This window comes from Lissotriton helveticus, chromosome 5_1, assembly GCF_964261635.1.
Source record: "Lissotriton helveticus chromosome 5_1, aLisHel1.1, whole genome shotgun sequence".
NCBI classification, from domain to species: Eukaryota; Metazoa; Chordata; class Amphibia; order Caudata; family Salamandridae; genus Lissotriton; species Lissotriton helveticus.
In genome coordinates this window covers 1,791,857,105-1,791,876,329 of record NC_136065.1, presented here as the reverse complement: position 1 = coordinate 1,791,876,329, position 19,225 = coordinate 1,791,857,105, and positions in this window count along the sequence as shown.

Genomic DNA, 19,225 nt, shown 5'->3' with positions numbered 1-19,225 from the left:
TGTAGAGGGCGTTGCTGTAATACAGCCGGCTGTTGTTGTGTACCTGGGTGACTGTCTGCCTTGACTAGGAGTGGATCTATCTGATGAACATTTGCTGCATGCGGAGGGACTTGCAGCATGAGGTAGAGATGGTGTTCATTTCCATGGTTATTGTGAGCGAGGAGTGTACGATGAGCACCTGCTTGTGTGTGTGGCCAATGTGTGCTTGTGTGCTGCCGATGCTGCTGTGACACAAGGAGTTGTCCCAGCCGTAAGGGAACATTCCTCAGATGATGAGCCCAGTCTTGTCCAAGTCCAGCCTCATGTGGCTGAGGTACCTCCATATGTCAATGAACCTCATGCCTTCTTGAATGTTGGATCTGGGAGTGGCTGGGTCTTGGTGAGGGTGAGGAGCAGCTGGGTGTCAATGGCAGAGGACATGATGATGAGATCGTGTGCGTGTGTGATGTTGGAGAGGGGGGTCATGGAGATAATGTAGATAGTCACACTGCGAGATGACGCCTAGGCCCGATGACCCCAGTGTACTATGTGTCGAAGGGGGAGGCAGACTCCCTGGGCCTTGCTGGTGAGGTACTTTAATTATTATTATTATTATTATTATTATTATTAAAGGGGTTTGTAAAGCGCCTGGTGACGCCTCCCGGCGTGTCCCCGCGCTGTGGAGAGAGAGTTATAGAGGGAGAGGCAGAGATAGATACCACTAGAGAGTAAATAAACGGGTTTTCAGCAATTTTCTAAAAGCTGCCTCATTCGTTTCTAATCTGATGTTCGTAGGGAGGATGTTCCACTCCTTAGCGGCTTTCATCCTGGCCCTTCCTCTGGATCCCAGTGTTGGAGATGTGTGATATGACACCGTGGTACCACATGGTGTACAATGCTGGATGAGAGGTCAATGGGGTGAGGGTGGTGTACTCACCATTGTTGAGCATCGTCCAAGATGTTGTTGGTGGTGGCAATGAGGGCTGTTGCAGTGGGGTGATTACTGTGAAAGATTGTCTGGTGCGGTTTGCCTGGAGATCTTTCCCTGGAGTGAGATGGTCAGTTGCTTGTTGACTGTCTTCTTGATGACATTTGCCGGGTAGGGAAGCAGGGTGATGTTCCAGGCGATCCTGCGGTACAGCCGTACGTCGTCAAAAAAGGGCCTGGCTTCCTGCATGCCTACAGCTCCCATGGAAAGTGACATACTCAAAGGAGACATTCATGACGTCCCGGAGGTGGGCCTGAAGGATGGTGTATGCTGTGATTGAGATGTTGTGTGGGAAGGGTCCAGATGGAGAGCTGGAGTGGATGGTATACATGAGCCGGGTGGTGATTTTGTTGCTGACGGGAGTCCTGGACCTGAGGGGAGGGTATTTCCTGTGGAAAAAGCGCTGACTGCCTCTGTGTGGCGAGGCTGTCGTGTACCTCCACGAGCTTTCAGTGGTAGTAAGTTGCAAGGGATCCCCTTGGCCTTGCAAGGGTAGGATGTCTCTTGGATGGAGAGCTGGGGTCAGATAGTTCTCCCACAATGCTGATGAGGTCATTCATGTTTTGTGTGTTTGTGCCTAGGCCATACCTGGAGGTTGTCCTCTTGTCCGTGCTGATGGTATGGTGATGTCTGTGTGTTGTGGATTTCAGTGCAGAAAGGTAACTGATGGTTGTTTGTTCTACAAGGTTTGCACATGAGTCTGGATAGACGTGTATGAGTCCAGTAGGTCTGCCTTGTCCCGGGTGGCTTAACTGTTGTTGTGCTTCACAGGAAATTCTTCCAATGTGGGAAGAGTGTTGGGTCAGTCGCTGATCCAGTGTGTGCGGTTGCAGGGTGTGGCGGTGTCGTTGGATGGAGTGTCCTGTGTGAGGGTGCCACACAGCTTGTTTGTGTTGACTTTGGTCAATCGTTCTTGGTGGATCTGTAACGGAGTGTGGTGTAGTGTGTCATTTTTTGAGCAACTGGATGCAAATGTTGATGTACAAATGCAGGATGGTTGTCCTCCAGCCATGAGTTGCTGTATCCCTGACCCATGTTGTCTGTGTAGTGAGGGCCTGCGTGCTGATGTAGGTGTCCAATGTCTGAGGACCAATCTGTAAAGCTGTTTCCCATCTCTGTGGTGTCAGTATGTTTTACACATTTTCATATGAAGCCTCTCTGCTCTAATTGCAGATGTGTAAATCATGTTACCCTACTGACCCTTTGCCTGCCGAGCTATACAACATCTTTGCTAAGATTGCCAATCACCATTTAAGGTCCATCTGGAACCTTTCCCTCAAATTGGGCTCTAATCCGGATGTGTGGAGACACGTGTTCCTCCTGCCCATCTTAAGGAAAGCCAACGCAGATCCTGTATCTCCTTGCAATCATAGACCTAACTCTCACGTATCAGCTCCGGCCAAGCTTTAAGTGAACAATTCCTTGCAGCAACTGATGGCCTTTGTTGAAGATAATAGCCTCCTTCACGACTCTCAATCCAGCTACAACCCCGGATATAGTACGGAGTCGGCCCTCATTGAAATGGCAGACTCTATACGCTGGGCGTTTGACGGAGGTTCCAAGGCGGTGTTGGTGCTGTTAGACTTGTCTACAGCATTTGACACTGTCGCCCATCCCATTCTTCTGAACCTCCTTAAGACCATAGGCGTGGGTGGCTTTATGGTGAACTGTATATCGTCCTCACTATCTGACTGCACACAGTAGGTCCAGACCTATCCATCCATCTCCCCAGTCAAATCACTGAAGTGGGGCGTGCTGCTGGTCTCTGCTCTGAGCCCTCTGTCTTGTAATATTTACTTAACCACGCTGGCTGCATCGATTGCCATGTCTGAAGTCCAAATCATATCTTATGCTGATGAGTCTCAGCTGCTATTCACCTAGAATGCTGTGTGTGCCGCTAACTTTTGACACACTAGAAAATATTCTCTAGATTATTGTGGCCTGGATGTACCACAATTTCTGAGAACTTAATACAGTTAACACAGAGTTCCTCTTCATTTAACCAACCTTCTCCCCTCTCTTCCAATCTGTGGTGGCCAGAGGAACTGGCCATTGCTCCGGCACACAACGACGTGGTCAGGAATCTGGGAGTAAGATGGGACAGTCAGCGATCCCTTGCCACACAGGTACAAGACGCGGGTGCCGCTTGTATTCGCAAGATTAAACTCATCAAGAGAATTATACACTATCTGCACATTGTAACCCGTAAAACGGTGCTTCACGCACTGATTACCTCCCATTTACACTACGCGAAAGTCTCATACATACGTCTCACATTAGGCTTGCTCCGTATACTGCAGACGGGGAAAAAGTGCTGCTGCCTGCCTGGAATGTTGAGTCTCACTTTGACAACATATCTCCCCGTGTCAAAGACTACTCCGTTGGCTGCCATGGCTACACAAATAGAATTTAAGGCGCTTACACTCGCCTTCTGGGCAGGACAAGGCCGTTGTCCGGTCTACCTTAGGAGGAGACTGCGTCCCTATTGTCAATCCCCATCTCTATGTTCCAATGACAATGGCTGAGGTGACAGAGTCCAATGGCGTGCTGGTGGATGTAGCGGGTGTGCAGTAGGAGGCACATGACCTGGTTGTACGGACATGGTCTGTCATGCGGGGCAGCACGTTGTTTTCAGTAGGAGTTGCACACACAGCCAGCAAAGCTGTAATGGTTGTGCTTAGGGGTTGCCTGATAGCAGGTGGATAAATGTCTTGTGTTCTCTGTTTGGAGGGTGGCTGGAGCATGAGTCTGTTGTGTTACCTGCGTCATGGAAGGACCAGAGGGTTTTGCACTGTGCACGTTGCAGGCGCAGACGGTCCTGCCTTTGGCACGGATGTGGCGCAACAGTGGCACTGACAAGCTGATGCCTGCATTAACAATGGGTGGAGGGAGAGAGGAGCATCTGGGAGGTGTGTGTGTTGCAGAATCAGGGCACTCGGTGGGATGGTGCCACAGGGGAGGCAGCAACAGGAATGAGTGAACACATGATGGTGGAAGGGGTGAGACAACATGCAAAATATAGCACAGAAAGAGAAGGAGGATTGATAGGCACAATGTAACCGGTGTATGGAAAGGAAGGAGTGTCTGGTTACTTATGGGTCACAGACCTAAAATGGAAGAACAATCACCATAAATGATGGCCACAGGATCAGGCACCAAAAGGCCAAGCTGCGCACAGGACACACAGCGTCAGCAGGTGTGGGCTGCCCGTTGTGTGTAGCAAGCTGCAGCAATACATACACAACCATGTACTTCATGCACAATATGGGTCATTAGCTATGATGAACACCATGCATGTTGCCACAGTACGCATACTCCCATATGCACAATCTTTGTCAATTATGCCATAGATGACGCATGATAACTGGCAAGAGATCTGCGGTGACTGTAATGATGCACATTGTACTGTGTGGGACACATTTGCTATACAAATGGATTACGTTTGTGTGGAGGCCATGCTGCTTTTGCCAATGTCCATGTCCAGTCCCATTGCTCAGAAGAAAATAACACTCATGCAAGGAGTTTACCTGTAATGCTGGTGAGACAATGTTCACTCGACTGCCTGGGACTGTTGTTTCCTTGAATCCTCATAAAGGTGCGATGATCATTGTGGTCCACCTCCCGAAAGCCCCTTGGTCTGAGTGTAAATTACTGACTCAATAGGGTGATCAGGCAAGGGAAGGAAAGGAAGGGAACAGCAGGGAGGGAGATCTGAAACAAAGATAAACAAGCATAAGCATTCAACACATCTTGCCACTGATTCACAGAATACCTTAGCACCTATACTGTAACCGTTAAACCTGTAAAGGAAAACAACAGCCACTGTATCATACTTGGCATCACAGTAATGAAAATTATCATAGATCTGATGTTTCAACATGGACACATAAAAGGTAGCAGAGTTTTTCAGCAAAAATGAAGGGTGTATATGCTGAGCAGGCTGCTTCAATGCAATTGGAGCCATGCAGTAACGAAGGTACTCACAGTGTATGAATAATGCTCCAATGTTAAAAAATACTAATGCGCAGCAGTGGTACTCACACAAAGGCAACAATACGTAGTTACCCCTGGCAATCAGTGAGGGTCAAGAAGGTAGATTATACATATACAATAGACGGTCATTGTCCCGTCCAACTGGGCTTTGAAATGCCTAACATAACAAGCTGCTGGTCCGGCAATCAACAGAGAGTAATGAGGAGCAATGTCACAAAACCAACCCTACCGTGACCAGGATATGCAGCATACAACAAGAGAATCCTGGAATTGATGTCACCCGACTGGTACAACGTATGCGTTTACATTAGCTACAGCACAACGTTGTGACGTCATCAGCGCAACGTTCCTGGCATCATGGGAATAGAAAGTTAACATCAACTGAGCAAGAAGGCTTGCAAAGCAGTGTTCTCCGCCGGCCCTGAGGAAGCAACGTGACAGTGACATGACATACTGGCACAAGGGGCAATGCATCCACACGAACAGACTCACAGGACACTTGACAGAACATGTGGGACATGCACTGGCCCACAACTTCACAACATGGTTGATTACAAATCAAACTATACTGGCACACAAGATTAAGTGAATGTGCCAAACACATCCTGCTGCACACAGTGAGGCTGCAATTCACCATGGAGCCTGTGGTTGTGATGTCCCACACAATGTCAACACGTGGAATCCGCAATGTGTCAGGGTCAAGGTTGACACACATTGATTTTATGTCAAAGAAGAATTCCCTTTGGGCACCTTAATTCAGAGACGCTATACAGTTCCTAAAGCTAAAAAAGGGAGATACACAAAAAAGGTAGAGATTCTGCAACAGTCAGAATTGTCCTTGATCGGTATGTCTTGTACTTCTCCTTTTATTTCTCAACGCGTTTCGGCGGGCAATTTAGAATATAGCCGCCTTATTCAGGAATATCTGTCTTCCCAAAAATACTTCTTATTATTTCGAAAAATGTTTTCTGTTCATCTAAGCTCAAGGTCACGTAAATAAAATAGCCAGTGATAAGGAATATGATTAACTTTAGGAACTGTATAGGTTGTATCTTTATATATGAGTTGTTCCTCGTTTATATTATCTGTGTTCCCAATGTCTATTTTAAATTCCTTTTTATATGTTTTTTAATTGCTTTTTAATCTTATAAAATAAACTGTACATCCTGAATTTATTTGTTTTTATAGAATTATATTGTTGCACATTGCATTGCTCAACGGGTTGGGTCTGTATGGATGAATGATAATTGTTTAGTTGTGTGTTAGAATTGGCGTCTCTGAATTAAGGTGCCCAAAGGGAATTCTTCTTTGACATAAAGTCAGTCTTGGTACCCTATCCCTTTGGTTTTGGGTCCCTCTCTCTTTTATTAGTGACACACATTGATGCCTTCACCAGAGTCAATACTCCACAACAGATGACTGTCAAGAAGGGTGACTGTCCTGTCATGGGGGTGGTACAACATGTAATTTGATCCATGGTGATTAGACATGTATGGATGGGTCTTCAACATGCACAGAAACACTTCCCACACATTCCCAAACCATATAAACCCAAAAAAGCCTGTTTGGTTCTCTTACCTGAACTGACATTTACACATGTCCGTGCATGGAACGCTGATTTGGCCCACATTGCAATCATCATGAGGAATAGCAGGAGGACTGAGATGACACAAACAGACATGGGCAGTTACAAAACACGAACAATGTAGTACACATGTAAAATTAAAGCTAAGTCATTGTGCAGTTCAGTGCAGCATGACATCAGCACATGCGTGACACATCAGAACACATATCAAAGTGAATATGCATACAGTCAGCTGGACACACACATTGCAACACATGCCACTCAATGCTACAAGCTTGCACACTCATTCGCAGTGACTCACCATTATGAGAAGAAGTTGCGTATGAGCTGACTCCGGATATCATCCTCCTCCTCCTCATCACTTGCATCATGATCAAGCCCTTGATCCTCAACGGGTGGATGTTCCTGCTCCTCAGGATCCAGGATGAGTGGCACTGCCTTCTCAACTGCCATGTTGTGCAGCATGCAGCACACGATGAAGATATTACAGACCTTGGCCGAGGTATATGGGAGTAGTGAGTTACAACGGGGTTGACCCTAAGAACTCCTTGACCTAGGTCAATTAAGCAGGTACATGTATAAATGGTCGGAGTCTAATATAAACAATAGGACAAATCAAAATAGCACTTATTTGTCTCAGTGAAATGCTTGCATTCTATCAAAGGCACCAATATAGCTCAGTAAACGAAACACAAATCAATATACTCGGTGCATATTTATTTCGCACATCTTAAATTTGTGAATGATATAAATTTCAACCCAAGTGGTGGAAGATATTGCAATTAATGCATTGACAATATAAACTTAGAAACAACACATTTCTATATTTGAGTGAATTCAAATATGTGTCAATGCGCTCAAAGTGCATAGAGAAAGGGTATTAAGAAGGGATAGGTAAGTGGGGGTAAAGGTGGGGACCGGGTAAAGGTGGTGTGACTGAGTTAAAATCACAGTGAAAAATGAAAAAAGCCTTTACAGCCTATATACAGATCTAAAGGTTCCTAAAACAGTCTCAAACATAGGTTCCGTAGGTCTCCGTTATTTAGTCCTATGTTTTGGAGGTATATGGGAGGCATCCGCCGGTCTTATCGAGACACCGGAATTGGCTCTTCAGGAGGCCAAACGTCCGCTCTATCACTCGCCTGGTCTGCCCGTGTGCATTATTGTACCGCTGATCTGCAGCTGTTCTTGGGTTCCGGAGAGGTGTCATCAGCCATGGCATGTTGGGATATCCCGCGTCACCTGCAAATATACATCATTTCAATAAGTGGTTCATGAGATGCAGGCAGACCAAAAGATACTGAAACACACAGGACACACAGAGTATACCCACCAACAAGACATGCCCGATCGATGCGCAGCTGCAGCATCCTTCTTGCACCCTGCTACGCCTCATGATGAATGCATCATGGCACGATCCTGGAAAACGTGCACAAACATGGGAAATCAGCATGTTAGCAAGACACACCACCAGGGCATTTATTGAGTGATAATGTTTCCTGTTGCGGTAAGCCTGTTCCTGAGCCTGTGGTGGCACCAAAGCCACATGTGTCCCATCAATGGACCCAATTACATGTGGCATCCCACCCAGGGCATAGAATTCACCCTTGACACCTCTCAACTCTTCAGGAGAGGAGTAGGAAATCTGATGAATTCCTCAATATGCTCCAACATGGCTGCTAACACATCACGCAAGACACGGCTGAACATTGTTTGGGACATTCCACCTACATCAGCTATGGTTAATTGGAACGTACCTGTCACAAAAAAATGGAGGGCTGCCAACACCTTTATCTTGGGGGTCAGAGCAGTAGGATACCTGTATTGCGGTAGGAGATGTGGTGCCAGCTTGTTCGTCAAGTCCTGAATCAACGCTCGAGTGAATCTGTAACGTTGGATGCAGTCACGTTCCCTCATGGTAGCCAAGTCTGGAAATGGCCTTGGTAGAGGCGGTGCCCTGCAGGACATATTTGGGAAGAATGGAGAATAACCGTCAAACAACATCTATGGCAAGGTACATATCACATGCAAAACTGCTACTAGACATCATGTCACTATGCAGTCTGGTGTGTGCAATACATCCCAGACACATATGGCAGCTTGCTGGCACTCCTACGAAAACCCAGATACACCTGCTGTTTGCCTCAATAAACATGACATGCCCTGAAACAAGCTGCTGGTCTGGTCTAAGTGAACAGCCCAAGATATCACTTGAGTGACACACGTCACCAATCCTGCAGTGAAAGGTTGTCAACCCATCCAGACAGCTGACTGCAAGGCTTATGAACAGGTCAGATGGAATATCAAAAGTACATCTCAAACACATAGCGATAAAGGTGTGCATGTGACAAAAAAACGACTCAGCCCTTGTCAGGATGCAGATATGTGTGCCTTGGGAAAATTGATGTCTGATGACATCAGACCCAAAAGCCGTAGAAATGCACATGTGGCATGGTGAGCGTACATGTGAAACCATTCCCCATCTCAACACAGACCCATGTTAGATGCACCAACAGCAGATGCAGTTTACGTAACACAAACAACAAGCTCAAGGTTTGACAAGAAACACACCGGACATAGTCACATAGGGTCATGCTGAGCGTGAAATGTCAAGTGACAAAGTGCCCCTGTCCCTGGCATCATGAGACAGGTGACCATAGTGATGACTGTGCCATCCCAGTGTAGATGTGCATGGCTACATCTGCATAATGGTACACATGTGACAAGTGTAAAGGTTATGTGTACCACATAGTGACCCATCACACATGACATGTGTCAACAGGTCAGCACACATTAATTGTCCAACAAGATCATATGCCCTGTGCTATATCACTGCCTGCCACACCTAGGGCCTGCACATGTATGTATGAAATGAAAAGAACTTGATACACATCCTTGTTTGAACCATTCCCCTACATCCCTGCCATGTGTGCACCTCATATCACTATTGTAATGGTGCCATGCATGAGCGTGTGAAACGCACCATATCCCTGCATTCACAAATGCGTGTGAAACACACCGTGTGAAACGCACCATACCCCTGCATTCACAAATGCATGTGAAACGCACCGTGTGAAATGCATCGTACCCCAGCATTCACAAGTGCGTGTGTGCGCATCGTCTCACTATTGTAATCGTCCCATACTCGAACGAACCGTACCCCGACATTACGTGCGTGTATGCGCATCATCTCCCTATTGTCATCGTGCCATACGCGAACGAACCGTACCCCGACATTACGTGCATGTGTGTGCATCGCCTCACTATTGTAATTGTGCCACACGCGAACAAACTGTTCCTCGACATTACGCGTGTGTGTGCGCATCGTCTCACTATTGTAATCGTGCCATACACGAATGAACCGTACCCCGACATTACGTGCGTGTGTGCGCATCATCTCACTATTGTAATTATGCCATACGCAAACGAACCGTACCCCGACATTACATGCGTGTGTGAGCAATGTCTCACTATTGTAATCGTGCCATACGCGAATGAACCGTACACCGACATTACGTGCGTGTGTGTGCATCGTCTCACTATTGTAATCGTGCCATACGCAAAAGAACCGTACCCCGACATTACGTGCGTGTGTGCGCATCGTCTCACTATTAAAAAGGTGCCATACGCGACGTGAAATGCACCGTACACGTGTGTGGATCTAAAAAAATACATAGGAGACACCTAGGGGATGAGTAGTAGGCCCTGAATGCAGGCTGGTTGTCATGGATACTGAGATTTGAGTGTGTGCTACAGGTGTCCTGCAAAAGTCAGTTGGGCAAAAACTATACAATGTTGCAAAATTGTTGTGGAGCTGAAGCTCAAATTTTGAACCATGCAAATGTGTGTCAGGGCCTTATGTTTAAAGGGATTGGATGAAACGTAGGATGCAAAGTAATCTGGCCTATCACACTGTACTCCTGAGACTGAAAGCCCCTCATGTGGCTGCATGTGGCTGTGAGAGAGCACTTGCCTGCACAACATTGGAGTGGACCACACTGCTGCTGTCTCTGCATTCCCTGGACTCTTATGTCACGTACGATGGAGAGGGCACCAGCATTCACTGATGCGGAAAACTAGGCCCTGCTGGATGCCCTCCTACCACACTACAGCAAGCTGTATGGGAGACCAGGGGACTGCAGTAGCTTTGACTGTGCACCTGTTGTGTGAGTTCACAACAGGCATTGTGTATTGGTGGGACAGACATGCAATGTGGTTTTGAGAGTGTCCCAGGGGGGTACATGGTGGTGTCTCTCATGCAGAGCATGATGTAGTTCATGTGTGTTTATTCCTCACTTGCATTGTGCTTACTGTGACATTCACTGCATAGTGCATGATACATTCAGCCGTGCAAGACTTAGTGGCTTTAATCCCAAATGTCCTGAGGTGTAACAGTGTTCCCCCCAGACTGACAGCTGACTGTATTCACAGCTGTGTATGACTTGTGGGGACCTGTGGTGATATTGTACAAATGATGTGTTTAACCTCATGGACATTGCAGTGTGTGAATGTTCCTTGTCATCCGGGTGAGTGTGTATGTGAAGTGTTGCACCACAGATGCATGGCGTTTGCAGCAGCTATAGCCATCTGATGTGACTAGTAAGCAGTGGTGTGTGCCTGACTTGCAAAGGTAGCCCGACACTTGTGACACCTCTTTGTCAAGTGGCACATGTGCAAAGTGAGGGTTGTATCCACTGTTGTCAGTGACAGGCGATTGATCTGTGCCAGGGTGTGTCTGTCTGGTCTGCTGAGGATTGTTAAGTGGAGTAGGATATGTGACTGCTTGCCATGTACTGTCCCACACCCTGCAGTTGCATGTGTTCCCCAGTGTGTGCCATGATCAGTATGTGTGTTGCATCTGTTACGCCATCTGTTGCCTTTCAATGCTGTGTAGTGCATTGGGGTTTGCCCACAGGCCTAATTCACATGGACAAAGATGCAAGTCCTGTCAGCATTCTATGCCCTGTTCACATTATCAATGGTGTGCAAGTGCGTGTCTCTGGGACATGGAGCAGGTGTAGTGATGTTGTTTCACTTTGTCTTCCTGACAGGTATCTCCCTACGAGTAGGGGAGATATGACTGGAGATCGTCAGGGCTATCAGGACTGCGGGGGGCCATCGCGGCGGCTGCGCAACAAACAGAAAAGGTGGCAGGACATCCGGTGCTGGACCCGGCGTATCACCCGGGTCCAGCTGAAGATGGAGCCACCACGCCGGCATGGTGGAAGCCGTCACCTCACCCCCCACATGCTCCGGGTCCTGGCAGTGGTCTTCCCAGACCTCGATAAGCAGTTGCAGGAGAGACAGCAGCAAGGAGGGGGTAGTTACATGGCTGTTTGTTGTGTTGTGTGTCACCTGCTTCTTGAGGTGCTCAGAAGCCTGGAAACACTCCCACAGTTGGGGTGTCTGGTCAGACAGGTTATATGTGCAGTGTATCTTAAATTCCCCATATTCAGCTGGTGCTCTTTTTCATCCCTTCCCCTCCTTCACATGTGTCCCCTGGTCTGTGTGTATTCAAATATGCACATGCTCATCTAGGGTGCAAGTTATTTAGACTGCACATTGATTAGCGCATCATGTGGGAGGGTGGTCTGTGACATGTGTTGGGACCTTGCCTGTGCCATCACATAGGAGTGTGAGGTTTCAACTGCACAGCCTTGCAGCATGTATGACTCATGTTGTGTTGTCAGACATGATGTACATTATTTGGGCGATATGCATAGTGCCATGACGGTTCTTAATGTAATAGTCAGCTCATTCCAGAACCACGGATCAGTGTGCCCACCACAGTCCCCTGAGACACCCTGGCCTCCTAATCATGTGTGTCATCTAACACTGTGCCAATTCTATGTGGGTTCAGCATGGGTCTGCCTCAGTGGCATTGGTCCCTGGCATACTTTGTATTTATCCTGTATCTGCTACATGTTCCCACTGGACATGGATACAAAATGTGGCGTGTGCATACTCACACTGGGCAGTGCCTGTGTGTCTATTCACAACAATCTGTTGTTGGTTGTTTGTGACTAATATGTATTGGCATCCTCACAAGGTGAGCTTGGGTTACCTTTTTAAATGTTGCTGCACAGTTTTTGTTACCCCCAATTCTGAGTTCTCACTTCTTGAGCTGTATCTATCACATTGACTGAGGGATGGGGGTGTTGTGCAGGAGAGGTCTAATGGGATGTATGACATTACAACGCATGCTTTTACCACACATGCTGTTACAACGCAGTTTTTACAACGCATGCTGTTACAACGCATAGCGCTTTGGGGTGCAGGATAGTGAATAGTTTAATTTACTATTCCAACTCCAGTCCCCGTGGATAGTAGGGAAGGTGTTGGATAGTAAATTAAATCTATTCCCTATCCTAGAGCGCCCCCCAGTGCAATGCGTTGTAATGGTTTTCGTTGTAAAACCTGTGTTGTAATAGCACTGCGTTGTAAAAGTTTCATTGTAAAGGATGTTTCCTGGTCTAATGGGCCTGCCTGATTTGGCCTTGGCAGTTGTGACCTGTGTGTGAGAATTGGCTGGTCGATGTTTCACCATGCACTTCCCCTGTGATGGTGAACAGTGCTTTCATTTGGGGCTTTACAGCCTCTGTCATTTGTTTCCAGACATGATTGTGCCTCATTCATTTTTGCAACATGTATGTAGTTCTGGTGCAACGCTGTTTTGTATTATTGTGCACACTACTGTTTACCATTTTGCCTGGGGATAAGGGTGTGTCCACGATGCAGCAATGATTTTGTTCTTCACAATTGCAGGCCCATTACCTTGAGCATTGTCCTTATTTGGGACACGTGGGCCACTTCACATGACGGCCAGTGGGTCTTTTGTGCTAGCAACTGTATGATCAGGTAATAGATGCCCCTGGGAGGACTGACACATTTCAAGTTGTCTCACATTGATGAATGTACCTTGGCACTCACAACACTTGTTAAAAGTTGTTTATGTTTTGAATATGTTCATATGATGAATTGTGTAGGTTACACTTATGTGCCTGCATGATAGTTGTCTCACAAGGTAGTGCACACAAAACAACATTAGCAATTTTTTGGACGAAGCAGGCAGCTTTTGAAGGAGGCCAGTGTTAGTGATTAATGTTGTGCCTTGATCTCCATATACATGTCCCCACAGTGGTCTTGAGTTCTTGAGACTCCTTTGTTGTCAATTGTACAAACTAATGTGTGTCAAGCCATCAAGACCTCCGTTGGACCATGTATATGGCAAATCTGCTACGCCATTTGTTTCTAACAGTATGTAATCTTAAAGTGTGCCAGCTGTTTCAATGAATGTGTCTATGTTTTTTGTGTGCATGTCCTTGTGAGAGATCTTTTATGCAGGCACATACGTGTTCTCCTCACAAGATGGTGAATTAACACATTCAATACATGTTGAAAGTGTGAAGTATGGTGAGTCCCAAGATGCCAACAATTAGTGACATTATTTTTCAACCAAATGTACTTCCAGGGCTCTGAGTGTGGTGTCACCTTGGGGAGTGTGGTGTGTTAGTTTGCCCTGAGGGGCACCACAACTGTTTATTTCTTTGTGAACTTGAGGTGGCAGCACTTCATTGTAAAGATCTGCTGTCTGCCTTTGTGACTGTCTGAGAGGCAAGATGGTGGCCGCTAATGTGGCTGAGTGAGAGGTCGCGTGAGCGAGTTCAGCCTGAAGCCTGTCTGTGCCTGCAGAGGCTCGAGGTCCGCTGTTGATTGAAGGAGCGGTGAGGTCGAGGTGCACGGATCGGTGGACGGCGGACGACAGGCGTGCCAAAAGAGGATTTTGCCCGGGAGCATTACGGAGCCTTATGGAGCAGCGGGGGAGCGATTACACGCCTGGAGGCGGCCCGAGCGAGAGGGGCTGCGGCTGCATGTAATCGGTGCTCATGGAGTCAGTGAGCCCAGTCTTTTTTTTCGGAGCGGAGCAGAGGGGGCAGCCTGTCGAGAGGCAACCCGAGCTGGGGGAGGAGGCAGCACGAGTCCAGCGCTATCTACGGAGCAGAGCACCCGGTGAATTCAAGTGGGGGAGGCCCAGCACTGTATGTAGAGTGCAGTAGTCACCAGGTGTGGACGGGCAAATTCGTAGCGGAGCAGGGGGAAGAGGCAGCTGGAACTCAGCGCTGCCAGTGGAGCACACAAGAATTTAATTGGAGTTTATGGACTCTGGAGAGTAGGAGAATTGACTGGAATCGAGTGGAGCTGGTTGGAGCCCGAGAAAGGCACAGTGAGTTACAGGTTAATTACCTTAGTTAAGAGACTTTGTTCCTAAGGTATTGATTACAGTGGACTGTATAAAGACCCCCTGTTTACTCCCTGCTCCTGGTCTGCTCTGGTGTGGTAATGGCTCCAAAGGGAAGGGGGGCAAAGACAAAAGCTACAGTCAATGCTGCCTCTGGGGCAGCGACAATGGCATCTACTATCGTGTCTACTACCGTGTCTGATACTGTGAGTGGAACAGCATTAACCGGGGCAATGGTAGAAGGGGCAGGTCGACCCGGTAACCCATCTGTTTCAAATGCCGTGAATTGTCCAAGGCGCTCCCAGCTACCCAGTAATAAAAGCGGTGAAGGTGGGCTCAATGGCCATATTGGGGATAACGGGCACACTGCTCCTCAATCAGAAACTGCGACGAAAGAGCGCACAGTAGCTGATATATTCAGAAAGAAGACTATATCGTCCACCAAACAAACAGCTTCTACATTATCATCTTCATCTGTAGGCAGTAAGGCAGTCGCAGGGGCAACACCTAAATCTATGGCCATGCCTGGAGGTGTGGGGGAAGACTCTATGGCCGAACTGTGTCAAGCTGTGGGCAAAGTCAGAGTTTCTCCTAAGACTACTGCATGTAGTACTGAGAACTCTAATGATATAGGAATGGTAACTGTAAATGATGGAGAGTCAGCTGGCTCTGGAGGGCAATTTTACTCTTTGTCTGATGTATCTATCACGTCGGAGAATGAAAATGAGAATGACAGACAGAGTTTTTCGGGTGATTGGGCTGAGGATGGTAGCCTATCATTAGAAGATGACATCTTAAGCTCAGACTCTCCAACAAATCATAATGGCCAAGAGACAGTTTGCAGAGTGTTTGAGGCAGAAAAATCGCTGGCAATCGCCGGACTCAGTACGGTGAACCCACTGCAATGTGATACCTCCCCTGGTATAAAGAGTGGCCACGACAAAGCAAGTGAAGAAGCTGAACTTGAAGGCGAGGTCACGCTTATAACAATTTATAAAATCATTATGGCGCATCGAGAGGAGACCAAATCTGAAGGGCTTGGGACTCAAGGAGAAGTACGCAAGCTATAAAACACCGTCAGGCGTATTGCCAAGTCATGCACAGACGTAACTCTAGAGTACATGAAGCAGAGGAACGGATCTCTTCAAATGAGGATCAACTCTCTGTACAAAAATCCTCAATTACAACTCTACAGAAAAGTGGGCAGGATGTGGATTGGAAACTCACTGACTTGGAGAATCGTGCACACAGAAATAATTTACGTGTCCTAGGCATGCTGGAGGGTAGCGAGGGGAAGGATAGGTGGTGGTTTGTGGTGGAACTATTCTCAACAGCCTTTCAAGACCTAAAGGATTGGAATTGGGACACGGAAATTATAAGGACTCATAGATTCCCTTTCGTGCAGAAACGAAACGTAGGGGGCGGGGTGGAGAAACCCAGAGCAATTCTTATATGCCTTCATAATTATTTACTGCCCGAAATTCTTTATGACTTGGCCAGGCCGGTGCACCCAAGGAAAAGCAATGGCTTCGATTTTTTTGTCCGCCCGGACTTTTATCAAGCGATAGTACAACAAAGATGGCGTTTAAGGCAATTGATATCACCTATTCAAACCAAAGGGGGGCAGGCGTTTTTATTAAACCCTGCCAAACTCAAAGTGATTTATAAAGGAAAACAACATATTTTTTTCAGAAATTAAGGCACAGGAGTTTGTGGAGATGATGATGTAATGCGAATTATGTAAGCAATTAGGTCTAGTTCAGTTGTGCTAGTAGAAATTGTTAGTAGTTTTCCTCGTTATTGTATGGTGGCACGGTAATTGAAAGAGAAGCATATGAAGATAGGTAGTTGTAACTTGGGGTGATGGGTTGTAGACTGTAAATGGGAGACAGGACACGGGATACGGCGGGACTCACTCATTTCGCGATCACTTACCATCACTGAGGACTTGGTCCTTAAGCCTCTACTGGATGGGGTCACAGAGGGTGGGGGGTGGGGGAGAGGGGAAGTGGGAGAGGGAGGGGGAGGGGGGATGGGGATCGGTGTGTGGGGCAAGGAAAAATAGTGAAAGGAATTTGGGTGCAAACCAAAATCGAGATTGTGTCAATTTGTATTATTTTTCTGTCGTAGTAATTGCTTCTGTTAGCAGCTCCTACCTTGGTTCTTGTGCTACATTCAGATTTGAAGATGGGTAGACTTATAATATGTTCATGGAATATTTGCAGTCTTAATGACAAAAGGACAAGGGGTATAATGGCTCAAGTACTGAAAACTATGAAAATTGATCTCTTGTGTATTCAAGAAACCCACATACCCTGAAAGAACAGAAACTGGCTTAAAGATTTAGGATTTTAATTAGTAGGATGTTCTAGGCAGGGGACTAGCACTAGAGGAGTTGCTATATTAAAAAGGTTTGGGGTAGGATCGAGTAAACGGGTTAAAGAAGATTCGCTAGGGCGATGGGTTATTATTGAATTACGGATGGAGGCCACACTTTTGACTATTTGTTCCATCTATGGCCCCAATTCCGATGATTCAGATATGTTGAATCAACTGAGTATTGAGCTAGCGCTGTGGCAGTCACCCTTACTTTTATGTGGTGATTTTAACCTACACTTGGATGGGAAAGATGACATATCAAGTAACTACATCTATGGGGGTAGGAAGAAAAATGTGTTTAAGGCCACTAAAGGGATCATCGATGAATTTGGGCTGGTAGATGTAGGATATCTAAGGGGATGGGGCACTCCTGGGAGCACTTTTTAGTCTGCTCCGCACCAGAAAATGTTTCGATTAGATATTTTTTTTGTTATGGCTGGGTACATCAATACTGCCAAAAACATTAGGGGGCCCATTATGATGGCGGGCGGATTGCCCCCGCCAGGCTGGCAGTGGCAATCCGCCCGCCATCAACTCTCGTTTCCCCCCGCCATATTACTATGGCGGGGGGACCTCGGCGGACGGAAAGACCGTCCGCCGCTTTTCCGCCCCGGTCGCCTTGCGTCCAGGGCGGAAAAGGAATAATATGGTGGCGGTGTCTATCAGACACCGCCAGCCATATTATGATAGGCATTTCACAATGCCGCCACGGAAAGGCATGCGGACTTCACTCTGGGGGCCCCCTGTGGGCCCCCAGAGTGAAGGACAGTAGGGGGGTGCACACGGGGGGTACCTGTGGTACCCCCCTTTATTTGCATTTACAAAGCGGCAGGCACCGCGCGGTGCCTGCCGCTTTGTAAATGCAAATGCTGGAAAGCATTTTTATCATTGTGGCGGGCGGTGCAGGGAGCACCGCCCGCCACAATGCTAAAAATACAGGATGTGCCCGCCACTGTGGCGGGCACATCCTAATACCACCCCCGGGACCCCCGCCTTATGGTGGGCGGTCCCAAACCCCGCTAGGATGACGGGCGGACAAAGTCAGCCCGTCATCCTAATGGACCCCTAGGTTTGAAATCGTCCCTAAATTAATCTCTGATCACAACCCTATCATTCTTGACTTAGATATTAACTTTAGACAACCTCCAAAGCCTTGGTCTGTTGAACGGAAGCTACTTTTTGATCCCCTTTATATTGGACATATGGGGAAGTGGATTCCAGAGTTTTTTAAATTTAATCAAGACTCAACATCAATCGAGATTATGTGGGATGCTTTTAATTCAGGGGTCCGGGGAGAAATGTTAAGCTATTCAATAAACAAACAGCGTGAAATTAGGAAGGCAGATGATATGGAGATGGCCAAATTGCGAGACATCGAAATTTAGTTGATGACGGCATGCAGTAGAGGGACAAGTACTGAGCAAATTTTTTAAAACTTAGCTGTACAGAAAGCCAGGATTTATCAGAGCTTTGCCACGAAATTGGCTCAACAAGTTGCCACCTTTAGATCAGAGATGTATGAGGTGGGGGAAAATTCAGGCAAGCTTTTAGCAAAAAGACTTAGACAGAAGGCGGTATCCGCAAATCTTGATAAAATCATGGACAACTCAGGGCAATTATATGATAATCCATTGGATATATTGTTTTTTTTTCGTGAATTCTATTGCCACTTATACACAGAAGAGATTACCAGACATTTTGAAGGAAGGGTAGCAGAATTCATTGATTCTTTACCCAATATTACTTTATCATCAGAAGGGTCTGAACAATTGGATACCCCTATTAATTCGGAAGAAATAGAATTATCCCTAATGTCACTAGCTTCAGGTAAGGCTGTTGGCCCCGATGCTATACCCCTTGAATTCCTCAGGATTTTTCGAAATGTTCTTAAAAAAGAAATGACTATACTTTTTACAGAGGCCCAAAGAGGTAAGGCTCCACCCTCCTGGCAAGGCTCAGTAATCACTGTTTTCCTAAAAAAAGACAAACCTCCATTACTCCCGTCTTCATTTCGTCCCATCTCATTGATTAATGCGGATAGCAAGGTTTACTCCAAGATCTT